Source organism: Pantherophis guttatus, chromosome 4 (assembly GCF_059756535.1).
Source record: "Pantherophis guttatus breed Tessera chromosome 4, ASM5975653v1, whole genome shotgun sequence".
Lineage (NCBI taxonomy): Eukaryota > Metazoa > Chordata > Lepidosauria > Squamata > Colubridae > Pantherophis > Pantherophis guttatus.
The window spans coordinates 72,996,530-73,017,636 of record NC_142066.1 but is presented as its reverse complement, the minus strand read 5'-3'; the positions used below and the strand labels follow the sequence as shown (position 1 = coordinate 73,017,636).

Below are 21,107 nucleotides of genomic sequence, written 5' to 3'. Positions count from 1 at the left end.
AATCACTTTTTTCAGTGCTGTTGTAACTTCAAAAGGTCACCAAATGAATTGTTTACTTAGTCGAAGACTACTTATACTCGTTTTATCTTAACTTTTGTAGTCTCTGGTAAAACAAAATAGTGAATGCTAATTACAATTAACAGATGTCAAAGATTAAGAAAATCTTTGAATTTAATATTCCATTACTTTCAAGATCCCAATTGTTTTTTATTTTTATCCGACAGTGCTTCAGCGATTCAAAATAAATTGTTTTTAGAAAAGATCTTCCCAGATTGAAATGCTAGAGTTAAAAAAAAATCTTTCAGACCAGATTCCAGTCTTCAAATATTTTATATTTAATTCATGAACAAATGAAATTTATTTTCAATAATGCTAACATGCTAAGGTGTGTTTTATTTATTTACTTATTTATTTGTATCCAGCCTTTATTATTTATACAATTTATACAATAACTCAAGGTGGCAAATATATACAACACAGTTTCCTTCTGTTTTCCCAACGACAACTCTATGAGGTGGATAAGGCTGAGAAACAGTGTCTAGCTCAAAGCGAACTGGCTTTAATGGCTGAAGCATTAGCCAAGACGAACTCATGGCCTCTCACTTTCTAGCCTAGAGTTTTAACTTCTACACCCAACTTATATCAAAAAGGCAAGAGCATATAGTATATGTAGCCGGCACATCTCTTTAAAGTTAAATATCTTTCCCAGATGTTACATGGCTCCCAGGTATGTGTATATATCACTTACTACCCTTACATTAATTTAGTCAAAATTCCTAATAGCACTCCTAAGAGTGCTATTTCTACCTTGCTTCTTCTTGAATTCAGCACTTTGTTTAGAAATAGAATTGATTTTCCTGGAATCAAGGGATCACATATGTCGGCTTTACTTTTGTCTTAAAATCCACTTTATTAACAAATCCCTGCCTGATCAATTTTCTTTCTTGATCTATTCTCTTTCTAGAAAGCAAAAAACTAATAGAAACATTTATAAAACTTACAAATAGAAATTGTTTTTACACTGGCCAATTATCATTCAATATTATTTGCCCAATACACTGCAGGCCATTTCTTTAGCCCACTTTAAATTCTCTGTCTTTAAATTTTGGAGGGAATATAGAACAACAACGTGAAGGGAACCTGCTCTAGAGATTTGGAGAAACCTGAAACTCAAGCTATGTATTTGTTAAACATTATTTCTTTCGCAACTTGTACTCATTCCTTAAATTTTGCCTACTAACAGTAATATCCCAAGGTATGAGATAGATAATGATTTCATTTGCACCTTACATTGGACAGAAGCCTTAATATTTCTAGGAGAATTTCCTAATTTCTTTCAGCTGCCATTGCTTTCTACAAAAAAATTACTTCATTAACTTTTAGGAACTATTAATATGACATTCATTTCAAAAATTGTCTTTTATGTTGTATTTTATTTTAATTCTCTGTAGTATTTTATCAGCCAGTGGCCTTAATAAAATTTATATACCATGGGTGGGTTCTACTTACCTTTACTACCAGTTCGCAATGGGATCACCATTAGACCAGTGGACTAATTTAGCAACTCAATCATGTCTAGCTTTGTAATCAGTTTGTGCGATTTTGCTGCACTCACATGTTAAGTATGAAACAGTTTCAACTTCGTTGTTGCAAAGTTGGCAGTTTGGATTGTCAATGTTTTTTTGTATCTTCACTTTAATGGCATTAGTTTGTAGTGCTTGTTCTTGAGCAGCGAGTATTAAATGTTGTTGTTGTTATTGTTATTATTATTTTTATTATTTCTTTAAGGTCATTTCGGTGCTCTGAAATGATATACCGTATTTTTGCACTATTAGACCAGGGGTGGGTTCTAAATTTTTTTACTATCGGTTCTGTGGGCGTGGCTTATTTTGTGGGCATGGCTTGATGGTCATGTGACAATTCTTTAGGATTTAGCAGAGTACTGGTCTACCAGGCTTTAAACTGCTTGCAGAGCTGTACTGATCTACTCATTTATTTTTGCAGGCACTGGTCTACCCATTTATTTTTGCAGACACTGGTCTACTCATGTATTTTTGCAGGCACTGGTCTATCCATTTGTTTTTGCAGACACCGGTCTACTCATTTGTTTTTGGAGACACCGGTCTACCACCAAACTGCCTTTTACCACTGATCAGCTCTAGGGCTGCCCATTGAAGCCCCGCGGCAAGAGTTTAAACAGTTTTTTTCCTTATTGCCCATCAGCTGGGACTCAAGAGGCAGCAATAGATTGGGGGGTGGGGCCAAATAAAAGGTAAGAATAACATGGGGGTGGGGGCGGTGGGGGCAGAACCAGTTCGGTGACATCATATCGTCACCGCTACCAGCTCGGCGTAACCGGGCATAACCGGGCGTAACCGGGAGGAACACACCACTGTATTAGACACTCCAGACCATAAAACACACCTAGCTTTTGGGGAGGAAAATAAGAAAAAAAAATCTGCCTCTGCCTCCCAGCATCCATTGGTATTCTAGCGTCCTTGCAGCAAACAGCCTGGTCAGCTTCAGCACGTTATTGCAGCCTGATTTAGCATGAGCAGCTGATTCGTGGTTGGATCGGCCTCCTGGAATACCGCCAATCAGATGTTTCAGGCTGTGGGGATCAACGCTGCCCAATGGTGCCGCCACCATTGACGCTTCAGCATGCCCCATTTTCGGCCTCCATGTGCCCCATTTTGGCCTCCGTGCAACACACCTCATTTTTGGTCTCTGCATGTCCCATTTTTTATCTGTCCCAGGCAGCGGGGGCGCCCACTGCCATCTATCGCTGCCGATTGCCGCCGGCTATCACTGCCGATCACCACTGCTGCCTATCATTGGAATGGGCCAAAAACGGGGCGTGTGGAGGCCGAAAATGGCTGGCAGGGCTTTGGCAATATTTGCTCTATAAGACGCACAGATATTTCCACCCACTTTTTTGGGGTGCATCTTATAGACCAAAAAATACGGTATCTCATAAACAGCATCAATTCAAGATTAAGAAAACAAGGCTCCAATAGGTTCATCGCTGCCTGGAAGAAGTAGACATGCAGTTTGAAAAGTTTCCCATGCTGTTTTGATGCCCCCAGTGAACCCTTCACCACTTCTGCTGAAAATGAACAACTGGCTTTCCTGCCATTTTTAAATAGAATCATATAAAAGCTAAAAGAAATATCTTGCATAAATTTTATCTAGCTTCTAAAAACTGTCTCCACCTCAGAAAGTTGTTTTTTTTTATTGCAAAAGTTTTACAATTACATTTTCACCCCTTTTCCCCCCCCACCTCCCCCCCAGACTTCCCAACCTCCCTAACCCTCCCTAACCCTCCCCCCAGACTTCCCTATAATATACTCATACTCATAAAAAACCCTTAATATAACACTTATATATAAACTTGAACCCCTCCCTCCCCTGTATAATTTTTCTCTTTACCTCATTACATTAAAATATTTCCAATACATTATTTTCAAATAAAAGCTATTTGATACTTTCTAGTTTGATATTTGTTCTGAACATATTCTATCCACCTTTTCCATTCCCATTCATAAGTCTCTTGTGAACAATCTTTTAAATATGCTGAAATCTTCGCCATCTCTGCAAAACTGGCCATCTTCAAAGTCCATTCCTCGATAGTGGGCAAAGCTTCATTCTTCCAGTATTTACCTATCAACAATCTTGCTGCTGTTATCATATACAATATCAATTTTGTTTCACCCAATGTAAAACCCTTAACTATACCCAATAAAAACAATTGTGGAGAGAATTGAATTTTTTTCTTCAAAACATTCTGCATGACCCACCAAATTTTTATCCAAAAAGCCTTAACTTTCCTACAGGTCCACCAAACATGATAATACGTAGCATCCAAACATTCACATCTCCAACATTTTGGCTGAACATTAGGGTACATACATGACAACTTTTTGGGATCTAAATGCCATCTATAAAACATTTTATATAAATTTTCCCTCAGGTTCTGCGACTGTGTAAATTTAACATTCTGAACCCAAATTTTTTCCCATGTTTCCAACATCACTGGTTCTTCAAAATTTTGTGCCCACTTAATCATACAATCTTTAACTAATTCAGTTTCTGAGTCCCTTTCTAGCAAAACATTATAAAGCCTCTTGATATGCATTGGACCTTTCTCTCTTATATGTCTAACCAATTCTTCCTCATGCAACATAATACCAGTTTTTTGGTCCTCTTTCCATCTCAATTGTAATTGATTATATTGTAACCAAGTTAAATTAATCCCTTCGTCCAACAGTGTCTGCAATGTCTTCATTGTTTTTTAAATCCTGTCCATGCCATATACACAGTGGTGGGATTCAGGTAATTTAACAACCGGTTCTCTGCTCTAATGATTTCTTCCAACAACCAGTTTGCCAAACTGCTCAGAAAGTTAACAACTGATTCTCCCGAAGTGGTGCGAACTGGCTGAATCCCATCACTGCATATACATGACACAGTGCTGTTCACTTTGTATCATTGTCTATTACAATATGACTCTTTGCACAGAGAAGGTGCCTATCAGTATTGTGGCATTGCTGATATGGTAATTCCTATACTGGCACTAAGCCTTGAGAAAAAAAGCAAATAACAATGATGAAATATATTCCAATACTTAAACAGGAACATAGCAAAACATAGTTATGGGGGAAAATAGATTGAAGCCTTTCTAAGGCACTTCTGTTAGCAAGCATACACTTTCTAAACTAGATTTTATTTTTCTCATGCTATGTTTGCTTCTCCTCTTGTTACTTTCTATATCTCCACCACATCTGTTTATTTCGCTTGTTTTTTCAGCAGTTGTATATTACCCTTTGGTTAGGTGGGTATCCTGGCCACTTGGTGTTTTGATAGCTTCCAATGTCACTTGATTGAGTGGAATCAATCACTGGTTGTAGGTCAGAAATCTAGGCAACAATATATTGTATTGAAATCATAAAGCATTATTGTCATCTTGCTTTTCAAATTAAATTTTCACATTTTCTCTTCATTTGTAGTGCAGCCCTGTTCTTTGTATCATCTCTTTCATAGAGTAAACTTAAATTTTGGAGATAAGCTTAAACCCAGACTTCCAAGAAATGACAAATGAGCACAAATTGTCCTTGGTGTATTATTTACTTGGCCTGGAGCACTAGATACAAACTGTTAGGTTGTAAACAAAGTACTTTCTTTTAACCTGTGTTTAAATGCAAACACAGATGTTCATAGACGTAGGCGCATCTTCTGGAAACAGGTCAATGTACTCAGAAGAAAAGGAATGAAAACATCTGCTTTGACTTATGTCCAACACTAGAACTTTGGACCATGTCACTTATGTCTTGTTTGCTTGATGTCCTTAACTGGGGTGTTCAGATGTCCTGTTTCCTGTTGCTGCACCAAAAATAGAGCAACAGAGTTCTAATCAAAAAAATGTTTAATTGTAAGGGCAGAGGTAGGTCCAATTTTTTAAATTTTCGAAGTACACTTAACAGCAAATATTTTATTTGTTCATTCTGGTAACTACTTCTATATATAGAACACTTCTGGATGGTGATTGTATTTCGTCTATCTATTCCATAGACGAAATACAACCACCATCCAGAAGCCAGACCACGGCGGCATTACCAGCTGCTGCACCCCCCCTCTCTGATCCCCACTCAAAGCAAACTGACACAGGCCATGAACACATGGCAAGACCTCAAACTCGGAGCCAAACCAAAGCCCAGGATGTGGCATCACAGCCATCTTCTCAGGACATTACATCAAAAAACTCAGGATATTACAACATTAGAACTCAGGATGTCAACACACAGCCCATTACCCAGGTCGTTAAAACGCAAAAGACTAATGGGCAAACATTAAGGACCTAATTCACACAGGATGTTATGAAACATATGACTAATCTGCAAACTCATCAAGATGTAACAACACAGGCAACCAACCCGCTCACAGCAACAAAGCCAACACCCCACACCTCCCCACCAGTATTTATAGAGAGATGGCAGCTCTGATCACGCTTTGCTCGCACAAGCATGAAGCCGAAGACATCAGCCTGAAGATGACGAGTGGGACCTCATCGAAACGTCACCAAGATACTCTCAATCTTACATGGGAAAAGACCTGAATACGCCAAGACTTGCATACCTGTACCCGTGAAAATCTACAAAAACAAATATCTTACCTCTACAGGGAGGAAACCTTCCTGCTGACCAGGACCAATGAGAAACTCAAAGTCCAAAGAGCTACCATCTTACGTGACCTCACATTCCTACGCAACTGCCGAGACAAAAACGTAATCCCCATATGCTTCCAACTAAAATTCCATTCTAAAACCTTGGCCACCAAAAGGATCCTGAAAAGAACTGAATTAACCCTAATCAGAAACGAACTCCACAGAAAAGATCCTACTAGACCAAACCAACAGAGACCTACTCACTCTTCACCTCAAACTCAGTAACAAAATCCACCCAGCACTCTGGGACAAATCCAAACAACTAGCCCTCTGGAGAGCTGAAACAGAAACCTCCCACGAGACAGACACACACACCAACAAACTGCACAGACTAGAAAAACACCAGAAGCCCAACCCCCCTCCACAGCAACTCATGAAACAAACAGTACATAACATATCAGACAGGACCCTCACCATAGCAGAAACCAATGTCCTTTCTAAAGGATTCAACTTTGCAGTCGCATCCCCACTGAAAACATCATATGCGGAGTTGAAGCTAGCCTAACCAAAATCAACCCAGATGAAGCCAATAAAATCAGACTTGAAGTCACCAATGTCCTCTGCCCCAGCAATCCACCCAGAAGCAACTTACACAAAGAAGAACAAAAAGCACTTAACAACTTGAGGAAAGACAATAACATAATCATTCTCCCAGCAGACAAAGGTAATGCCACAGTGGTGATGAACACATCTGACTATCCAACCTACTCCAAGACCCCGCTTACAAACCTCTAAACACAGATCCCACCACCTACCTGGAAAAAAACCACCAAATCCAAAATAAAAGCCTCTCCTATCAGTGAAGAGATCCAGCAAAGAACCATCCCCAGAGAGAAATCATCCAGATGCCCCAAGCTCTATGGCCTCCCCAAGATACACAAAGAAGGAACACCACTCAGACCCATAGTCAGCTCCATAGCTCACCTCTACAGAATCTTGCCAAATTTCTTGCCAAACAATTTCAGCCCTACGCAGAATCCATCACCTCACATGTACAAAACTCATTCCACTTCATAGAAACAATAAACAAAACCTACAACCCAGGGGCCCAGTTGTGAGTTTCGATGTCATATCCCTCTTCACCCAAGTGCCTATAAAAGAAGCCTTGACAGCTATCCAAAACAAATACAACCGCCCTAAGCACATCCTAGATCTGACCAACCACTGCCTAACCAACACATACTTCATCCACAATGGACAAAGATACAAACAGATAGAAGGAGCATCTATGGGATGACCCCTCTCACCCGTCATCGCAAACCTATACATGGAACACTTTGAAACTAACGCTTTAGATAAATCTGAACATAAACCCAAACTCTGGCTCAGATATGTAGATGACACTTTCATAATTTGGCCACATGGAAAGAAAAAACTGGACAACTTCCTCACACATCTCAACAACCTACACCCCAAAATACAATTTACTATGGAAATAGAAGCTAACAACCAATTTTCCTTTCTGGACGTCCTAGTTACAGAAAACCTAACAGCTCCCTAGGATGCACCATCTACCGGGAAAAAAACACACACAAACCACTACTTAAACGCTCAATCACATCACAATCCTGCACAGATCAACTCTGTAGCCAAGACTCTCATCTCCAGAACCAAACGCCTAGCCGACAAAGACCACCTGAAAACTGAATTACACATTCTCACAAACGTATTAATCTCTAATGGATCCAAAAAAACACAATTACCAACCTAATCCAAAGGGAGACACCCCCCAAGAACCGAGACACAGAACAAGACAATGGCATCACCCTCCTCCCTTACATCAAAGGCACCACAGATAAAATCAGCAAAATTTTCCACAAACACAACATCAAGACAACCTTCTGCCCTGACCAAAAAATAGCCAACATCTTAAGAAACCTCAAAGACAAGATCCAGCTAGAAAACCAAGGAGTCTATGAAGTATCATGCAAAATCTGCCCAGCCACATACATTGGACAAACCAATAGGAGAATAAATGCACGCATCACAGAACACAAGAACGCAGTCAGAAAAGAAGAAAAAACTTCCTCCCTTTTCCTGCACCTTGAAACAACAGGACATGAAATTGATTTTGAAGGAACCAAATAAATCTCCAAAACTGAACACTTCAACAAGAGAATAATTATGGAAGCCATCGAAATAGAGAAACACCCCCATAACATGAATAAACGTGATGATACCTCCCGCCTACCAGACATCTGGAAACTAGCCCTGGTCAACAAATGAGCCCCAGCCACAAGCATTGACACCAGACCCAGGATGGCACATGACGCTACCACCAATCATCCTCATCAGATTCAGACCCAGTTCCATCCCATGGACGACGTGCAGCCACCGTCCAGAGGCCAGACCACGGCGGCATCGTCAGCTGCTGCGCTCCCCACACAGGGCAAACTAACACATGCCATGAGCACATAACAAGACCTCAGACTCGGAGCCAAACCAAAGCCCAGGATGTTGCATCACAGCCATTTGCTCAAGACAATACATCACAGAACTCAGGATGTCACAATACTAGAGCTCAGGATGCTACCACACAACCCATTACCCAGGTCGTTATAACACAAAAGACTAATGGGCACACAGCCAGGACTTCGCCCACACAGGATGTCACGAAACAGCCGACTAATCTGCAAACATCAACTCCATCAACTAATCAAGATGTAACAACAAAGCCAACCAACCCGCTTACAACAACAAAGCCAGCACTCCCCACCTCCCCACCAGTATTTATAGAGAGACGGCATCTCCGATCACGATTCCAACATGAAGTCTAACTCTGGTCAAGCAAAATACTATTAGGACCACTTATCAATTTTTGCTATTGTTTTCCAATGCAATTATTTTCCTGTAGCTTTAATATACTGTAGTATTATCTGTAAATAACCAAATGTTTACGGAAATTGCTTTAAAGTACCAACATTCCATTTTCTGCATGAACCCTACTACTTGTAACAATCATGCAGGACATTTTCTTAAATCCTTATATGGACTTTCCAAATCTGCTTCTGCTACCTGATTCTAGCTCTTAAAACTTTCTGTGGTCTTGAATCCTTTTAATTTATGTCTTTCATAACCATGAAATAACATATAAAAAAATACTCTTAAAGATATATGTTCCCTATTTCCTGCAACATTATTTATGTAACATATATTTCCTATACCATTTATTTTGGTTCTGTTCCATAAGTGTTCTCCGTCTTTTGAAATCAGATGAAATTTAATTGAGATCTTTCACCTATAATGAACAAAAAGATGATGGAACAAAACAAGTATGAAAACACCCACAAAACAAAACTGAGCACACTTACTTTTCCCATTTAAAACTATTTAAAACAATAACAACGAAGATGATGAATGATAGCCCATCACAAACAATGGCATTTTTATTTTTTGGCAGAGACTTCGTTAACCCTTTTCAATCACAGAACGCTTCTGAAATTTTGAAAACTTACTGTAGGTCTTTGGTAAAATAGCTACTGAGGTCTTATTCATTTACAAAATGGCAGCCAGGGGAACATAACCAGAATAAAGAGCCTTGGTGGCGCAGCAGACTAAAGTGCTGTTAAGTAGCACCAGCTGCCTGCAATTACTGCAAGTTCAAATCTCACCAGGCTCAAGGTTGACTCAGCCTTCCATCCTTTCGAGGTAGGTAAAATGAGGACCCGGATTGTGGGGGCAATAAGTTGACTTTGTATAAAAAAGAACACCGCTTGGGGGGGGGGCAAAAGCCCTACTAAGCAGGTATATACAAAAGTATGAAGGCTATTGCTTAACGCATTGTAAGCGGCCCTGAGTCTCCGGGGAAGGGCGGCATATAAATTGAACCAATTAATTAATTAATTAATTAATTAATTAATTAATTCAACAAAACACCATTTGCTAATCCCTCAAGGCCTCCCTGAAAATGTTCCTCACTTTTCTTCTTTTCTTCTTTTTCAGAACATGCTAGAGGTATGCACTGTGTTTTGAATTCATAATGTTGCAAGCTCAGAATGTTCTATTCAGTCTAACAATTTATCTGCTGTGAGAACTTGCAGTAAATTTCAACAATATCCATTGAGGATAAAGTAAAATAATGTGTGTAGTGTTTTAATTTACTTGAAATGCTCTTATTGTGGTCTATAAGCCAAAGTTGCTCAGTCTAAACAGATATTAATGGCTTATGTATTGTACTTTTCCAATATACTTGGTTTCTTCTTTCAAGAAACCAAATAAAAAATACTATAGCAATTTCCCGTGAAACTTAAACTGTGGTTTTCATTGAAGTTAACATAGGTAGAGTTAGAATTATAGTCCAGTTGTAGAATTAAAATGCTACATTTAATTTAACTACTTTTCCAAATGTAATAGCATATTTGAATGGTAACTGAATAAGGGAGTGGGATGGAGTGGCCTTTAATACCACTGCTAACATTTGAAGACGAAGATATATTTCAGATTGATATTACGTGATCTATGATATTCTAAATACAGTATATCAAGCCATAATTCTCTCTATACCAATCACAGATTCCTGTTCAAGAGTACTGAAACAATGGCTTGGCCAAGAGATATCTACTGTAGATATTTTATTAGGTAAGGTGTTACAAATTGAGTCCATGAGTCCTTACAGAAAATGCAGTATAGCAGGATGTGAGCTATAATTTCAATAGCCGCTTGACCACAAGGGCACAGAATAAACTCATGGTATTTTTTTGTATTGGCCCTGCCATGGAAATTGCATTGCAGTGTGCCAAAGTTAATGCCGTTCAGATTTGTTATTTGATATAAATATCTTGCTGCTTTAAAAGGGAGAGTTTGACTGCTCAAATAAACATTCTTGGGAAGAGCAGCCCAATCTTGTTGTCAGATCTGCCTGGCTTGGCTTGGGGCCTCACAAGGCATCCTTTTTATGGCATCTTGCCATAAAAAGAAGAAGGGAGGGGGAGGAGGAAAGCGAAAAATGGGGGAAAAGATGAAAGGGCAATAAAGCTTTGTGTGTACATGATAGGAATTTGGGAGGGGGAATGACAGGTGAGAAGGACCAGAATAGCTGGAACCTGTTTGTACCAGCATCCCATGCCCAGGCACCCTGAGAAATATGCAGAACACCCCCCAACACCTCAGAGTTCTCAAAACATCTTGGCAAGTTCTGGTTGGCTGGAAATGGACTGGTCAAGGGGGGAGGGATGGGATGGGGGCAAACCCTACACCTTATTTTTGTATCCTGCAAGCGTGGTAATTTCAGAGCTGGCTTGACTTTACTGCAACCAATACTCTTTGTAAAAGAACTCTTTGCTTTAACCAAATGGAATCTAAGGCTTTTCTTTCCTAAGGGATCAGATTGGGGGAGGTCTGACACTTGTTGGATTTCCAGATCTTTAATACATTGTTTAATTGAACTAAGTGACCTTTGCTTTTGTTGCTGACATTTGCTTTCATGGAATTGGTCTGCAAAGCTTGTTCTTGGGCAGCCAAAATGAAGCCTTCAGTTTCTTTCTTCTGCACTCCTGATCTCAATCAGCTCCATGTTACCTTTGTGTCTACCTTTCTTTCAATGTCTTTCAGGTATTGACTGTGCATAGGCTTCTTTATCCACATAGAAGCTCAGTTGTTTCCTTTCAATATTCTGCTTTCAATCTTGTTGTTTTCAAGAGCTTTCCTTTATTCACTTCCTTCAGCAGAGGCTATTATTGTTGTTGTTGTTATTATTATCTTTTATTCATTAAACATGAAACTCAGTCAACTGAACATTTAAAAATGTATCACAAATATCATTGACTGGCGCTGATGGTTGATACGGGTTGCTGCCAGCATCCTAGGTATCAACCAAGTACTTTCTTAAGATGTATGATGTTCCGAGTAGTGCAGTTGTTTGCAGTTCCGTTGGTGTTATTGCAGGAATCTGTAATTTATTGATGTATTTATAAAATTCTTGGACATAGTACCAAGTGCCCCAGTGACATTGGGTATCACTGTTACATGTTTCATCCATAATTGCGTAGTTTTGATGGCCAGATGCAATATTTCGTAATTTTTCCCAATTCTTTTTCTTTGTTTCTGGCATCTCCTGTTACAGCGATATCAATAAACTGTACACTTCGCTTTTCGACAACTGTGATATCTGGCATGTTGTGTTCCAAATGACAATCCATCTGTATTCGAAAGTCCCACAAGATCTTTACCTTCTCATTTTCAATAACTTTTTCCACTTTACGTTCCCATGACTTTTTGGATACAGGTAAGTTGTATTTTTTACATAATGCCAGTGGATTAATTTAGCAACTCGGTCATGTCTAGCTTTGTAATCAGTTTGTGTGATTTTGCTGCACTCACATATTAAATGTGAAACAGTTTCAACTTTGTCATTGCAAAGTTGGCAGTTTGGATTGTCAGTGGTTTTTTGTATCTTCGCTTTCATGGCATTAGTTTGTAGTGCTTGTTCTTAAGCAGAAAGTATTAAACCTTCTGTTTCTTTCTTGATGGTTCCCATCTTAAAGTTCAAAGTTCAAAGCCTTTATTGTCATTGTACATCATGTATACAACAAAATTGGTTTAGCCTCTACTGGTGCAGTCCATACAAGAATACAAGACAACATGAACAATACAAAGAATAATCCCTACACAAGTAGTCAGGAAAAAAAAACTAGTCACATGTTTCCGTATGTACGTCATATTCTGTGCAACATGTATATTACTCTGGTATCTGATCTTATATCAAGGTATATACATAGTACACACTACACTGGCACCAGTGAAATTCGTCATATTAATCTGTTTGTGGTGCTATATTGTGTTTAGGAGTCTGACAGCCCATGGGTAGAAGCTATTTTTAAACCTGTTTGTCCATCATGGCTATGGTAAAAGCCATGCCCATGTCAAGTTGTTATCACATTTTCCTTCAATGTTTTTCAAGTGCTGTCTATGTAAAGCTTTGGTTTTTTTCTCCATTTAATCTGTCATCCAACTGTTTTTCCTTATATTCTGCTTTTGTTTCTGTTGTTTTTATAATGTTCTCCATTTTCACAGCCTGCAGCAATCTTTCTGTGCTTTGATTCATATAATCATTCAAACTTCGTTTTTCTTCTTCTACAGTTTGATGGATTTGCAATAGCCCTCTGCCCCCTATTCTTCTTGGCAGGTACAACCTGTCGATGTCACTTTGTAGATGTAAAGCATGGTACATATTCAAAAGTTTGCACGTTTTCCGGTCCAAGTTTTCCAGTTCAGCCAAAGTCCAGTTGATGATTCCAGCTGGGTAGCATATCACTGGAACTACCCATGTATTAATGGTTTTAATTATGTTTCCAGCATTCAGGTTTGATTTTAATATTTTGCGGACCCTCCTAATGTATTCCTTTTGCATTGACTCTTTGACTTTTCCATTTCAGCAGATGTTATCTGCTTCCAATATGCCTAGGTATTTGTAACCGTTATCCTTTGCTAATGCTTTCACGATGCTTCCATTTCCCAGTTCTATTCTTTCTATTTTTTTCCATTTTTCCTCACTGCATGGATAATATAGCACATTTTTCAAGTCCAAAATTCATTTTGAAGTCCCTGCTTAATAGTTGAAATGTGTTGAGTATTGATTTAAGTTCAGTGGGGCTTTTTGCATACATTTTTAAGTCATTCATATATAGTAGATGGTTTATCTTGCCATGTTGGCTTGAGATTTGGTATCCCAGTTTTGTGTTTTGTAAGATTATTGTCTGTGGAATTAATGTGATGTTGAACAGAAGTGGCGGAAGTGAGTCCCCCTGGAAGATTTATCCTTAAGGTTTGGTCCTTGTGCAGCTAGAATTAATTCCACTGTCTCTTTCTTTAACTTTCTTGCTCTTAGCCTTTGCCAGGTCTTGTTATTATCTGCTTTCCCTGCTACTTTTTTTTTAATGTAGTGCTTCTGTTCTTCATTTGGTTTTTCTTATAGGGCAGCTTGATCTCTCCAGTAGTCAGCAAGCCTTCCTGGCATACTAACTTCAGTGCATCTTCTTCATTGTCCTTCTGGTATTCTTCCAAAGCCCCTTTTTCTTCTTCAACCATCTGATGTACTTGCAACATTCCACACTCACCTATTTGCTTTGGTAGGTAGAATCTGTCAATGTTTCTGCGAGGATAAAGGGCATCATTGTCATTATTTTTTTGATCTTCCTATCCATTGCTTTTAGCTCTGCTTGAGTCCAATTCATTATTCCTGCTTTGTATCTAATGACTGGAATTGCCCAAGTGTTGATTGCCTTGATGGTATTTTCTCCATTGAGTTTGGACTTTAAGATCTTCTTCACTCTCTTGATGTATTCACCTCTAACCTTTTTCTTGATTTCAGTGTGCTTGATGGTGTCAGCTTAAAGGATACCCAGCAGGGGTGAAATCCAGCAGGTTCCGACAGGTTCTGGAGAACTGGTAGCGGAAATTTTAAGTAGTTCGGAGAACCGGCAAATACCACCTCTGGCTGGCTCCAGAGTGGGGAAGGAACGGAGATTTTGCAGTATCCCTCCCCTGGAGTGGGATGGGAATGGAGATTTTGCAGTATCCTTCCCCTGGAGTGGGGTGGGGATAGAGATTTTGCAGTATCCTTCCCCTGGAGGGGGTGGGAATGGAGATTTTGCAGTATCCTTCCCCTGGAGGGGGTGGAAATGGAGATTTTGCAGTATCCTTCTCCTACCACACCCACCAAGTGATGCCCATAGAATCAGTAGTAAAAAAAATTGGATTTCACCACTGATACCTAGGTATTTATAGTACTCATCTTCATTCAAACTCTTAATGTTATTTTCATGGAGTATCTTGATTCCTTCAGTTTTCATTATTTTTCCTTGTTTGATAGTGAATGTGTCACATTTGTCAGACTCCATTGCAATATCTTGGCTATATATACAGACAGTGCTAAGCAGCTCTTCTATTTCAGATGGAGTTTTTCCATACAGCTTTAGATCGTCCATGTAAAGGAGGTGGGATAGTCTGGTAGATGTTTTTGATGTTTGATAGCCATGGCCTGAGTTATTCAGTACTGTTGGCAGAGGAAACAGTGCAATGACAAATAGTAGTGGTGATAGTGAATCTCCTTGAAATATTCCTCTCTTGATAGTAATTTCTCCCAATCTCTCACCATTGACCTTGATAGTAACTTCTCCCAATCTCTCACCATTGACCAGCAACTGTGTCCTTCATTATGCCTTCAATCTTTGCACAAAGCTTCTGATGTTTCTACCGACTCCTGTAATTTCTAAACACTTGATTTTCCAATTATATGGCAGAGAGTCAAATGCCTTTTTTGCAGTCAATCCATGCTACATTCAGGTTGGTTTTCCTTCTCTATCACTTTTCCTAAATTATTTTGTCAATTAGGAGTTGATCTTTTGTTCCTCTGCTATTGGGGCAGTTACCTTTCTGCTCAGGTGGAAAGAGATTGTTTTCAACTAGATGCTGTTGGACTGCATCAGCTACCATACCAGTTAACAATCTGAAAGTTGTTGGTAAGCAGGTAACTGGAGTTGCCTGGTGCTTCCCCCTTTTGCTGGATCTTTCATTATCAGGTGGGTTTTCCTAGATATTAGCCACTCTTCAATTTCACCTCCTTGTAGTATGTTGTTAAACAGCTTGGCAGTGAGTGGATAGAGACCAGTTAGATTTTTCAACCAAAAACCATGCAGTTCATCTTCACCTGGTGCTGACCAATTCTTGATCTTTCTTGCTCTTTCTCTTACCATTTCTGCTGTTATTACTAGTTCTTTCATTTCAACTTCTTTTTTATTCTTAGCCACCTCTTTTAACCAAGCGGCATCCTTGTTGTATTCCTTTGGGTTATCCCATATCTGCATCCAGAACTGCACTGTTTCTTCCTTTTCAGATTTGCAATTCAAAGTTTGTACCTACTATCTTCTTGGCTATATTGTTATTTGCTGCTTTATTATTTCCAGTGCTTCCTTGACCTTTCTTGTTTCTAAGTAATCTTAGAATCCAGTGCTTCCTTGACCTTTCTTGTTTCTAAGTAATCTTTCTTGATTATGTATTATTTGGTCTTTTTGTTCTTCAGCTTCTTTTCTTTCATCTGTCTTAGCTTGCTTGCATCTGATCTTAACTTGCTGATCTTATTTTCCAATCTAATCTTCCATTTTTGTGGTGCGCTGTTTAGTTTTACTCTTTCCTATTGATTTTGCATCCCAGGTATTCAGTTATAACTGCAGCTGTACTGTACTTTAGTGGATTTGTTTCGTGCAGTGAATTGGTGCTTATACTTGATATTGCAGTATTTGCAGCTTTTAATGCTTGTGCTAGCTATTTCTTTGGAAGAAGCTTTAATGCAGGCAGTCTTATTCTGATGTTTTTGTGCTGTTCTAGATGCTCAGTTATTCTTTGTTTCACCAGGCTTCAGAGCATTCCATCAGCCGAGGACCCAGGGGAGGGGCGGGGGGTGGCGGTTATTATTAACGAGGATCTGGGTCCGAGGGAGACCACTGTGCCTCAGATAGCCGGATGTGAGTCCCTCCTTGTGAGGTGGGGTCATGGGGTTCAGATGGGCTTGTTGCTTACGTACCTGGCTCCCTGCCGCGTGGCAACAGCCCTACCTGAGCTACTCGACGTGATAGCCACGGTGGCAGAAGATACACCCAGGCTTTTAGTCATGGGTGATTTCAACTTGCCATCAGTTGGTGAAACGGCTCAGGAGTTCATGGCTTCCATGATGGCCATGGACCTGACCCAGTTAGTTCATGGCCCTACTCACAGGGGAGGTCACACTCTGGACCTGATTTTTGTCTCTGGCCAGTGGTTGAGTGGTCTTGTTATTGGGGATATAGACATGGAACCCTTGTCATGGACAGACCACTCACTCCTTCACCTACATCTTCGAACCGCTGCCCCCCGCCACAGGGAGGTGGATCCAATTAGATGGATCCGCCCCAGGCGCCTGATGGATCCTGAGAGGTTCCAGATGGAGCCTGGGCCATTTCCTGAGGTTCTAGCACATGACTCGGCCGAGGACCTGGTAGCCACCTGGGATCGGGCGGCTGGTGGGGCCTTGGACCGAGTCGTGCCTTTGCGGCCTCTGACCCGGTGCCGATCCCGTGCGGCTCCTTGGTTCACCGAGGAGCTGAGGGAAATGAAGCGCCGGAAAAGACACCTGGAGAGCGGTTGGAGGGCCAGTCTCGCTGAATCTGATCGAACACTGGTAAGGTCACATATTAAGACCTACCTAGTGGCGATAAAGACGGCAAAGTTTAATTACTTTTCCACCTCTATTGCGTCATCAGGGAATCGTCCGGCTGCCCTGTTTAGGGTGACCCGCTCCCTGCTCCATCCGGGAGTGCGGGAGGATCCCTTGGAAGGCAGGGCGGAGGATTTTGGACAACACCTGTATGACAAAATCGCTCAGATCCGGGGGGATTTGGACTCTGACTGGGTAGATCAGGGCAGAGTGACGAGGAATAGTCATGAGAATGTTATCTGGGAGGAGTTTGACGCTGTGACTCCCGATGATGTGGACAGGATATTGGGGAGACTTAGTGCGGCCACATGTTTACTGGACCCGTGTCCCTCCTGATTGGTACTGGCTTCCTGGGAGGTTACACGAGGCTGGCTCCAGGGTGTTATCAACGCTTCACTGAGTGAGGGCCACTTCCCCGCTGCCTTGAAGGAGACGGTGGTGAGGCCTCTCCTCAAGAAGTCGTCCCTGGATCCGGCAATATTGGCCAACTACCGTCCTGTCTCCAACCTTCGCTTCATGGCGAAGGTTGTGGAGAGTGTGGTCGCGCGACAGTTCCCACAATTCCTGGAGGAAACATCTTATCTAGATCCATTCCAGTCAGGTGTCAGGTCTGGGCACAGCACGGAAACGACATTGGTCGCATTGGTTGATGATCTCTGGAGGGCTCGGGACAGGGGTTGCTCCTCTGTTCCGGTCCTGTTAGATCTCTCAGCGGCTTTTGATACCATCGACCATGGTATCATGCTGCACCGGCTGGAAGAGTTGGGGTGGGAGGCACCGTGTTGCGGTGGTTCTCCTCCTTTCTCTCCGACCGGTCGCAGTTTGTGTTGGCAGGGGGGCAGAGGTTGACCCCGAGGCCTCTCATCTGTGGAGTGCCGCAGGGATTGGTCCTCTCGCCGCTTCTGTTCAACATTTATGTAAAGCCACTGGGCGAGATATCCGTGGCTTCAGGGTGAGATACCACCAGTACGCTGATGACACCCAGCTGTACATCTCCACCCCAGGCCACCCCAATGATGCCCTTGAAGTGATGTCCCAGTGCCTGGAGGCTGTGCGGATCTGGATGGGGAGGAACAGGCTCAAGCTCAACCCTTCCAAGACTGAGTGGCTGTGGCTCCCGGCATCCCGATATAGTCAGTTGACTCCATCACTGACTATTGGGGGCGACTCTTTGGCCCCCACAGAAAGGGCTCGCAATCTGGGAGTCCTCCTGGATAGGCAGCTGTCCTTGGAGGAACATCTGACAGCTGTAACCAGGGGGACCTTTTGTCAGGTTCGCCTGATTCACCAGTTGCGGCCCTTTCTTGATCGGGATTCCCTGTGTACAGTCACTCATGCCCTCGTCACCTCTCGCCTTCACTACTGCAATGCTCTCTACATGGGGCTCCCCTTGAAGAGCACCCGGAGGCTCCAACTGGTCCAGAATGCAGCAGCGTGGGTAGTGATGGGAACAGCATGGCGCTCCCATGTAACACCGCTCCTGCGCGAGCTGCACTGGCTCCCAGTGGTCTTCCGGGTGCGCTTCAAGGTGCTGGTTATCACCTTTAAAGCGCTCCATGGCATCGGGCCTAGCTATCTTCGAGACCGCCTGCTGCTACCGACGACCTCCCATCGTCCCGTGCGCTCCCACAGAGAGGGCCTCCTCAGGGTGCCATCAGCCAATCAATGTAGGGTGCTGACCCCCAGGGGGAGGGCCTTCTCTGTGGGGGCACCTACCCTCTGGAATCAGTTGCCCCCAGAGATAAGGAGAATCCAAGACCTTAGTGCCTTCCGCCGTGCCCTTAAAACCCACTTTTTCCAGCAAGCCCGGCTGGTTTAAGAAGAAATTTTAAATGTTTTAATTGGTTTGTATTTTTAATTTTGGGCCAAATTTATATATATTTTAATTGTTTTTTAATATTAGGATTTTATGTTTTTTAATTCTGGCTGTATACCGCCCTGAGTCCTCAGGGAGAAGGGCGGTATATAAATTTAAATAAATAAATAAATAAATAAATAAATAAATAAATAAATAAATAAATAAATAAATAAATAAATTCTTTTAATGCTTTCATCATTCTTCCTGAGGCAGAGGAGACGGTGTCCGGTTTCTAAATGAAAACAAGTGTATATCTCTGCTGGATTCCTCTACTACCAACTCTCCCTGGTTTGCAGAATACATTCTGAATTACTTCTGGCAAGGCTTTGATTTCTTTGCCCTGGGTGAACCTTTGCAGTTCTTCCAATTCTGCTTCTGTGAATACTTTATTTCGTATTATAAATCGACGTTGATCTGCTAGCCTCTGTTCTGTTATTTCTGATTCTGGATGTTGTTCTTTCCAGAACTGGTGCATTTGTTTCAAATATCCTCAAATAATCTTAAAATGCATTCATGGAAATTAGAAGAACTGCCTTAGTAATAATTAAAGTATTATAATTAATATTTATTTGTTATCATATTTATAATAATTCTAATGCCAAAATATTAACTACAAATATTCCAGATGTTTCTGGACATTTTTTTTTTTTTTGGCTAAGTACTAAACCTTTGCAAGGTAGCAGTGATCACATGTTTTTCTCTCATATCTGAAATAATAGCATTGTTAAGATACCTTGCAGTTTAGCAATTTCCTTCAGTTTTGGTCTCTCTCAGTAAAAATTCCATACTGGCAATTTAGTAGTGAATATGAAGATTGATCTTTACTCTTTCATATCAGCATCCCTAGATGTGGCATTTATTATTCCTCATAGGCAATAGATTGCAACTTATCATTTCTGCAAAACAAAGAGATGTTTTTTATGACACCATTTGCAGAAGAGTCAGACTCGGAGAAGAGAATGAGACTGTCAAACCCTGCTTTCCGATCTGCCAGTCTTTTATAAAATAAAACAAAATAGAAAATTCAGTAAAAACAATATGTATTATTATATCGTATAAATATGATCACATATGATTCTTAAATGCTCCAACACATATGTTTTTTGCAATTAAGATAATTCTTTTAGAACCTTTTCATTTAAAAGAATTGCATTTAAGCTTTCATTAATAAGTACTTACATTTCTGCTGCTGCTTGCTTGAAAAGATTTAAGGAAATCTGTTAATAGTATTTTTCTCAATCAACAGCTAATAAATAAACTTTCTGTCTTCTCTTAGTGTTCTACCTACCTAATATTACAATATTCAAACTATATAAATAATTTTGTACCTTATGATGTGAGAACTAAGTTCTCTGTTTCTAAGACTGAGCTGCAACTATTAATTGTTTTCTAAGAACTAAGGCTACATGCAGGTGATGGAGCTGGTACTTTTCCCCAAAAAATGTTTATTTTATTTAAAATAAAGTTTTGGGTTCCTGAAAAGCACTGTGGGGTGAATAATTTTGGTGAGCAAATGACCTAAATTTGAATACTGTAAGAATAATCAGTATGGGGCTGATACAGAGCTACAACCTCTAGAGAGGCTCTGTGAATATTTAGAAAGTAAGAAAGCTTAAAGAAGATCAAATGGTAGTATAGTAAAAATAAGAATAATTGTATGGGTAGTGAATTAAGGATTGTGTTAGATCTTGAATGGCTTGCATATCCTTCCTAGGAAGGGGGTGAAAGGAGAAGGAATGCAGGATTGAAAAAAAAAAAAGAATGTATATTTTTGGTTTAGCTGCTCTAGCAGTAGCAGGGGGTAGGAGAAACAAGCATAATAAACGGGTTCCGTTGATGTT

General features: G+C 40.6%; 1 long non-coding RNA gene across 1 annotated transcript; it reads right to left on the bottom strand.

Annotated features, from left to right (window-relative positions):
• Window positions 1-5,107: 5,107 nt before the first annotated feature.
• Window positions 5,108-20,154, bottom strand: LOC117664989 (uncharacterized). The gene is made up of 3 exons (XR_015734338.1): window positions 20,000-20,154; window positions 9,385-9,458; window positions 5,108-5,379 (listed from the first exon to the last, which is right to left on the bottom strand). It is a non-coding gene; the product is annotated as an uncharacterized LOC117664989 (long non-coding RNA).
• Window positions 20,155-21,107: the final 953 nt, after the last annotated feature.